Source organism: Branchiostoma lanceolatum, chromosome 17 (genome assembly GCF_035083965.1).
Source record: "Branchiostoma lanceolatum isolate klBraLanc5 chromosome 17, klBraLanc5.hap2, whole genome shotgun sequence".
Classification (NCBI taxonomy): domain Eukaryota; kingdom Metazoa; phylum Chordata; class Leptocardii; order Amphioxiformes; family Branchiostomatidae; genus Branchiostoma; species Branchiostoma lanceolatum.
In genome coordinates this window covers 9,268,635-9,276,658 of record NC_089738.1, presented here as the reverse complement: position 1 = coordinate 9,276,658, position 8,024 = coordinate 9,268,635, and the positions used below count along the sequence as shown (strand labels likewise).

The following is an 8,024-nucleotide window of genomic DNA, read 5'->3' as shown; positions in this document are numbered from 1 at the left end:
AGTGCTTTCAAGCTTGGTTCGAGCGGAGGACCCACCAAAATAAAAGTAAGTTTTTCAGGAATTAACACCCAAATACATTAAGTGGGTACACATTCGCAACATACTAGCAGAGGGTATTATGACCCTTAAGATACAATTCTTTAGAATACAAAAACGCGTGTTATTCCTAAGAAGACATCTAAGCAAAAACAAGACATAAAGTTGTGCGCGCGTTTCTGTTCCTCACCCCCTGAATACCCTCCACAATATCCCTCCCGGCATGCACTGCAATGTAGTCGTCCCACTCGGCACTATGGAGGAAGACGCGTGTTTGTTTATTTGTTTGTGTTCCAATTGGATAAGCAAGGATGACTGAGGTATGTATATTTCAATTGGAGATTGAATTAACTGTTAATGACCCGCCCCGGGGTTTTCTATGGTACCATCATAGGCCTGGTCATTTGTTATAAAAAGGTTAAAACGCCAGAATAAAACTAATCTAAACTTACTTAAAACTACGATCCCTCTGTGGTACGTTATCTCCTGGATCTTCTTCGGCATATTGGTCAGCTTCCAGCCTGTCGACTGTCTGTTGGATGTTGTTCTTGGGCGTCCCCACCCGGTCCCATGATCGAACATTGAGTCCAAACCTGTTTCCAGCATTATTGTCGTTTCAAAGATGGCGGTTACAACTTGTGGACGGTTCCACTTACAGTAGGGGTTTCGGGAATTCCGTTTTCATTCCTTCGCCTTTTATTTGAATTGTCGTGCTAATGTGATTCCGTTTTCAGTCCTTCGCCTTTTATTTGAATTGTATTGAAATAATTTCGTCATATATTTTGAGAAGATTTAGTGTACGTTAGAACGGTACAAATGTTTTTCCTCGTACAAATGTAATGGTCGAACAGGTTATTTATTCTATCAGCTAACTACATGAGATCTATTATTCAAACTTGTGGCACTTCTAAGACGTCACGGCGTCAAATAAATATAGAATGGGGCCGACGTTATCTTGCTATTTGATAATAAATCTTACAGCAAAATCGCCCCCCTCCCTATGCCTTTTGGGATGACCTCGTTGCAGTGCATGGTGGGACTAAAATTTTGGGGTCGTCAGGAGAAACGGGAACAAAAACACAAGCACAAAGTTATCTCTTTTTTTTGCCTCAGCTAGATGCCTTCTTATAACTAATACGTGTTTTTAAATTAAAGGGCCATAATACATGCTTGTTATGAAGATGACCTGCTTAGAACTGCTGTTGAGTACCCCTTCTAATGTTCTGAAAAATGAATGTACGTGTACTTGTTTTTACTTGAATGTACTCACGAAATTGCTTTAGGCGTTTTATTTTTCAACCGATATTGCTAGGAAAAATTGATATTTACACTCCGTTTAACAAACTAGTGGCATGAGATTGTACATATGATAACAAGTTTCAATATAGAGGTTACAAGTATTCAGTTCATGTTAATAGTATGTTGTTCATGTCCTAATGCTTGATGTTTGAGCTCATGACATGAGCAAGAGGCACATATGTGTGGAATGTGGTCCAAAGCTCTACTTTCTAATGCTTACTTGCGCCCCCTTGTGATAATAAGCAAAATCACATTCCAATGTGTTCAAATATAGGAGTATGAATGCTGTACATTTTTGACAGGAGACATCCGACTGATGCATACGATTTGTATCAAAACTTAGTGTTACTATATAATCAGGAGTGTTATATAGTGTTTATCGCAGTTGGGTTATTTTTCATCTTTACCTCTAAAAACTGTATTGTACACATTATAGTGGTACTTGGATTCAAACAATTCATTTACTGCACTTATGAGTTTAATGCAGCTTCGAACCGTTATGTAGCACGTTCATTTAATACGTTACATCATTACAAACAGTGAAATGAACAAAGCACACCACATCCAACACGTAAAAGTTTTGACTGGTGGCTTTTAGGATCTATCAGTTTTACCATCGTTTTTCTAATTATAACTATAAATAGTTCCTCGTTCAACGACCCACGCATATGTTTCAGTCACTTTCTATCGCTTTGTATTCGCTTCATATTCTCATAAGGCCCCTTTTCCACTAGACGGCGATCGTTGAGTGACTGTACAGCGACCAAAATTAGATTTCTTTGATCCAATATTTCATAATTGGAATATGATGTACGATTTGAAAATGATGATTAAAACATACAAAACGTACTATTTAATAGGTTTCTTCTTTATCTATAGGATATGTGTTCAGCGGTCCGTCAAATCTTAAAGTCTCTCCGCGGTCGCATCGCGGTCGCATCGCGGTCGCATCGCGGTCGCATCGCGGTCGCAGCACCGTCGCAGCACCGTCGTAGCACCGTCGCAGCGCGGTCGCAGCCTCTAATAGAAAGGGGGTGTTATGCCAAATGTCAACCATGTGCATGAAAGAATTACTACCGGAATCGAATTGCATACTGAGCCCTGCATGGGACGTAATTTCTAGCTAACTATTCATACACATGGGTACGAATGATTTATGAATAGATATTGTTTAAGACCGTACCCCCTTTCATCCTTCTAATAAAAACTTCCATTTATCATCACGCGTGGTACCGGCGATAAAGTCGGGAGACGCAGCATACAGCCTGACTAATAAATGACTATTTTATGGGATGACAATAACCAGAGAAGAGTGATTATCTACGAATAACAAGTAACTTGCCGAGCGCTCTGTTAATCATTCCCGCTGCGAACATTTCCCAGCATAAAACATAGTCTTTAAAGTGCCGTGCCGTCAAAAGAAGTTACATGCAGATGCTTTGAAAGCCGACAAGCTGCATTAACGAAACAGATTGTACACGCAGGATCCGCAGTTATAGTTATGAGTTACGTAATTCAACGCGCAAATTTAAGGATTGCTGCAAAAGAAGTTAATGGGAAAGGCATTTCTGCAGATTACAACTAGGGTCAATAGGGTTACGGAAAACGCTACAAGTACCGGGTGATATTACGCTTCGGAGAGTACCTTTGAGTGGAGCATTGATTTTTTGCCATTTCAATCATAAGTCCACTTATTCACGGTAATCCCTAAGTCTCTAGCATCTCCTGCAGCCTTTAGTCATTAGAAGTGGTTTCATGACGCTTTGATGTCTTGAATTTTTAGGCCTTAGAAAAAAAGTGTTCAAAGAAGCTACAGAGATACGTGTTTAGACCAGTTACAAACAGAGAGAGAGAGGGAGGGAGAGAGAGAGAGAGAGAGAGAGAGAGAGAGAGAGAGAGAGAGAGAGAGAGAGAGAGAGAGAGAGAGAGAGAGAGAGAGAGAGTATAAGATAGGTAAAAACATGGAGTGAGATAAGCTCTCTCTCTCCATCTCTCTCTCTCTCTCTCTCTCTCTCTCTCTCTCTCCCTCTCTCTCTCTCTGTCTCTCTCTGGCTAAAACACTTATCTAATTTTGTCTTCTATGTACCGTTCTCTATTCCTCTCTCATTATACATATTCTAACGTTACATATAGTATATAAATGTTCTGCATCTATTATATAGTAGATGAATTCAAATACAAATCGTTTCTTGTTTGAATGTGAGCTAAAAGTTTACACTGAAAGACCCTAGCTAGGTTCAAGTTTCGTTAAGGTTACCAAAATGCACGACTTCGTTGAGTATGAATACAAACTTGATATTCGTCTTGATTTGCAACATTCTATTTAATCGAGCTTAAGGTTACTTTTGTCAATGCTTCATTATGACTAATGTGAAACATCCTGTCTGCACTTCTTGTTAAGGAGACGGATGCCCGGATAGTTAGAGTTGAGTTGTAATTAAATCAACCTTGAAATTTGCTCCCGCCCATACGAAGCGTCTCATGTGATTGGAACCATTAAGCTGGCGCGTTCACTGAGTGCACCAGGGACGGAACAGACACGTTTTCCTCAGTCTTAGACATTGACCTAATTGTGAATGTATCCTTTCGTCTGCTTAACGTAAGCCTCGGGGGGACTGCCTGGTCCCAGCTGAACGAACAACTAATTGAGGGCGCAGCAAAGAAAGTAACCTTCAACATTTATGACGCAGGTCTTTCCCTGTACCCGGAAATCGGCTATATTGAAATGGCGACAGTGCATTGCTAACAATACACATATCTTGTACAGCCATAGAAACAATTACATTTAAGAATAAGTTGACATAACACTCTCAAAATATCTAGAATGTTTCAACTTAATGATGATATAAAATACATTCCATCATACCTTACATCATCCTTTGATATTAACATTATCATTTCTGTTATTTGATTATACCACAAATTAACTGTCTCATACATGTATCTATCAAACCAGCCTACAGCCTTTCTCATGTATACGAGATTGATGTGGTAGTTTTAAAGACAATGTATCATTTAGTAATCTGTTTATTGCCTTTTGAATGCATTCTATTTATGTTAGGGAACTAATTGTTTTGCCATTACTATATATTTTGTCCTTATCAGAGAACGCACCGTTTCAGATAATAAGTATGCTTGTCAAGTTATGCGTGCGCACACATTTCTCAGCCGCTGACATCGTCTAATTATTAGTCATTAGAACCACGTTTTGCCTCAATAGCCAGCCTAACACATTAAACCCTTATCATCCGCGGCAGCACGTATCTATTCATTTAACTGACAGTTCATATTTGTCAGAAGACGTCCGTAGTATGGAACGAAGCTCGTGAAATGTGTCATTGGAAACTTGATTTTTATTGCTATCATTAATATTATTGTTACAGTATAGTTGTCCTCTGAATTGGCTTAACTTTCCTTTTTGTATATTATTATTAACATCAATGGATTCTAATTCATACAATTGCATGTATAAATTTGAATTCATTCATCGACATTAATGAATTCAAATTTTACATGAAACTGTGTGAATCTTATAAGATTTTTTGTAAAGAAAAAAAAACGGTGTACGTGCGTGAAAATCTTTTTACTAGAAAGGCAACATTTGCAAGCAAATACAGCGCATCTCCCCATATCAGCCCGCTCGAAAATGAAGCTTTCCCAATTTGACCTCAATGCATGCATTTGACTATTCCAGCGACACCCGATGTACAATGGACCAGTCCAAAATAATCTAAGTACGGCCCATAAACCTTAGATCGATCATCCCAATTGAAATTGAGTTTTCCTAATTTGACCTCAATTCAGAACAAATATTCGCAATTTGACCCCCATTCAAGAATGAATTTTTGCAATTTAGCCCCCATCGAAAAATTGGCAAAAGAATTCCCAATTAAATTATTCTGAATATTGCATTCCAAAATGGTTAATAAAGCCCCGTTACCATAAATTGATACCCCGATACCTTCCTTCACACAGAAAGGTTGCAATCTCACTATGCATGTTCTGGTAGTAAATATGAATATACTAAACTTTGTGATTCTGTTTCAATATATATAGCATCCTTATCTATATCTCCTTATCACCCTCCATGAAACAGTTAACCATTGGGTAGATTAGATATATCACAAGCATAACATAGATAAGCAACCAGATATCGGCAATGTATGCCTAAAGCTGGTCACATTGTGTTACAATAGTTCATGTATGTATGCAAGAAGTGAAGAAAGAAAAATTACAAAAGATTAAATCACAACGGGACAGTAATTCCGCCTTGAGGTACAGTCAGTTATCAAAACATTTCTTCTTGGGGCAATAGGTGATCTCTTTACCTTGCTGATCACGTTACAATTGCAACACGAAGTCGAAAATTAAATGTTAAGCCTTTAATGCCTTCTTTTCAATACCCTTATATAGTTGCGAGAACAAAGCATTCATACATTTTTCGTAATAGTGAAAAGATATTAAAGGTATTCATTCATTCATTCATTCATTCATTCATTCATTCATTAATGAACGCAACACATAAACGATGGTGATGTATATATGAAAGTACTACATGAAAATTCTGCGTGGGATGGGCATTGAGGAGTATTGCTACATTCACAGACAACCTCAACAATTATCTTGATTTGAAAGTTGACAAAAAGTGACTGACATTAACCAAGTAACGGACTTGTTGACGTGAAAACGACTGCACCGATTTATAAAGAAACAGACACAAAATTATCCAGGCTCCAAAGCCAATTCCAACCATCAGACCGTTATTCTTCATATCTCTCAAAAAAGAAAGAACGTTACAAACGTGACAAACAGTGCAAATGAAATATACATTTTTACACCCTTCCTCTTGGTCGAATACGTCTAGTTCGTGACTTATAGCTTTGTCCGTAGATAAGTTTCCGACGATACATACCCATACATGATTCATGGTATCACTCTACTGACGCCCAGAAGAATATTTGGATAGCAATCTATATGTTTATAAAGTTAGATCACTGCTAAGGCAATACATTTATTATGTTTCGGTACTGGATCAGCAGAATACCTGTGGCAGGGTGGAATCATATTTGATTAATAGTCCTGTCATCTCGGAGGGATATCCTCTGGAGAGTGATAAACCCACTAGAGCTGAACGATTTCATTGTAAAAAGCGCCTCTGGCTTTACTGCAAAAAGGGGAGCATTAGTTGCTGCGAGAGCCGGCAGTCTAGGTAGGGGATGTCAAGTCGATATACGTCGATCAATGAAGCTCGCACACTATCAGAAGTGTCTTCGCACACACAGCCTTTAAGAACGTGTCAGCTAAGTATTATATGATGGGATCATTCCCTTTATAGCCTGGGCGTGGTATCATTTCAACGCAGACACGCTGTCGTGATTACAACAAGTGAATCATTTTACTGGAAACTGTGCTGACATTTGGTCCCCGCTCTAGGTCGCGCTGTCACCGAGTTTCAATATAATCGCGCCAAGAGAAATATGAGAGGAATAATGTTTTTAATCGAAGACCTCGTAGAATTTCCCGACGATACATCATGAGCATTTTGTAAAATGACAAGCCATTGGGGCGATAGCTTTGCCAAAGTGTTACGTGCCAAAATTACTAAAACACACTGGTTCCACACATGTAGTCGAGGAATATTCACATATACCTGCTAAGAATAGACTACTCAACTTTCAGCCAGTGTGAAATTATTTCTGACTACGAAGCGAGAGTCTGAAATATCATAATTACCAGATAAGCATAATAAAATACGTAGAAAAAATTCCTACACCTTTTGACTTTCGAAAATTAGCTATTCTTCCTGACAGTTAGTTAGATGTATTGTGACATTTGTCAATCAATAAAGGAATAAAACTTCTGTCGCAATGAAACACGGCTATAAATATTTTAAAATGTCACAATACCTTAATCAAAGGATTGATAGTGTTCAATATGTGATACATTAAAAACTCACCAAAGATTGTTCATAGCCATGGTCAAACTTTTTGGGTTCGTTAGAGAACGGAGTTAAACATTTCCTAATCATTTTGTGTTCAACTGCTGCTAGTACTACTAGTTGACCTCCCTTTGCCTCGCCCTTAAGCCCCCCTCTCACTGGGCCCGCGGCACGCTGGTGGCGTCGCTGCGTTCTAAACTGGATTTGTATTATCCTTGACTTTATAATGGGAATATCATTCAAAACGTACAAGTATGACCAAAAAGACACGACGCTGGCGGCGTGAGCTTACGTCTAAAAAGATTCGTTTTTGTCGATGAAATTCGTTGAGTGCTTTGTCAATTCGATCGGCCGCAGCGACGACGCCAGCGTGCCGCGGATCCATTGAGAGGAAGGCTTTAGCTGTAGTGTCTGGGCAAACATCGCCACAGCTGGTTGTTCAGAATAATCTAAATCGGCTTAACTCCAGCGGACTTGTGCCCAGAGCTCCGTTAGTGCATTGGACAGAATCCTCCCTGCCGGCAGTTCGACCCACTCTAGACGTTCTATTGACTTAGGTGTTTGAGATTTACAGTTTTCTCATGGCGTTACTAAGCCCGTGGTACTTCAGTGAGAGACACATCTGTAGAGGAGACGGATTACACCCCTGGCAATGATTCACGCGGAGTATTTTCCGCGTCGCTCCGCGTCACTTGATGTAATGATTTTTAGTCCGAAGACGAATGAGACGTAAGCTCACGCCGCCAGCGTT

At 39.3% G+C, this 8,024-nt stretch overlaps 1 long non-coding RNA gene across 1 annotated transcript in view; it reads left to right on the top strand.

The window, feature by feature from the left end:
• Positions 1 to 261: 261 nt before the first annotated feature.
• LOC136423009 (uncharacterized) overlaps positions 262 to 8,024 on the top strand; it is a 68,124-nt gene continuing 60,361 nt past the window's right edge. Inside the window, exon 1 of the long non-coding RNA XR_010753706.1 lies at positions 262 to 356. This is a non-coding gene — a long non-coding RNA (uncharacterized lncRNA). The remainder of the gene's footprint in view (positions 357 to 8,024) is intronic.